We start from the raw sequence: 886 nt of genomic DNA, 5'->3' as shown, positions 1-886 counted from the left end.
CTTCTTTGTGCTGGCATTTTGTATGTTGCTGATGGGGCTCTTCGCTGCTTTTGTGATCTGAAAGTAGAACCACGGGCATGGCCACTCTCTGGAATGAGTAAGAAACCTATATTTTTGTATGGCAAACTAGTCACTTAGTTTTAAACAGGCTGCGATTTCTTACTTCAATGGCAGCCTTATTTTGTGTCATGAAGTTTAAACTAGTTGTGCTGACGAAGTTTGTATGAGAAAGCCACTTAATTGTCTGTATCCTCTGAAGTTTAATAAACTCGTGATGCCTAGTTTCTTAGTTTACTTGTGTACTTCCCTTGGGTTGATGCAAATTCAGTGCATATCAGAATGTACTCTACTCACTACGGTAAATCCAACCACAAAGAATGTCCAGGAATTAGTGAGACAGCATTCAAGAAGAAGGATCAAGTGGAAGATCGCGAGAAATGGTCTGGATGGATGGATCTTGTCTTCAATGTGGCTTGTATTTTTGTTTCCATTTTTGGCTAGACATTTAGAACCATCGAAATTGGCTCTGCCATATACGATTATGAAACAATTAATTTACCTGAAGAATAAATACATCTTTTTTATACAATTTCAGTCAGTTTCAACTATATTTGGATCAGACACCATTATTTTGAAACTTTAATATTCGCAATCTTAACGAGGCAAAAACAATTGGGCTGTTTGGTTCTTGTCACGTAGAAACCTTTCAAAAAAATTATCTCAATGATTAAGTTTTGGAAAGTCTTGAATTCCTTTTTCACCATTGAGTGGTTTGAACATTTTCAAGTTTATTAAATATCACAATTGAATTGTTTGCAAATTTTCAAGTTTCAGTTTATTTTATTCAGAATATCTCTCAATGTCTGAAACTTCCATGTTTTAGAGA

This window comes from Triticum aestivum, chromosome 4B (genome assembly GCF_018294505.1).
Source record: "Triticum aestivum cultivar Chinese Spring chromosome 4B, IWGSC CS RefSeq v2.1, whole genome shotgun sequence".
Classification (NCBI taxonomy): domain Eukaryota; kingdom Viridiplantae; phylum Streptophyta; class Magnoliopsida; order Poales; family Poaceae; genus Triticum; species Triticum aestivum.
The sequence above is the reverse complement of the archived record's forward strand: the minus strand, read 5'-3'. Positions refer to the sequence as shown.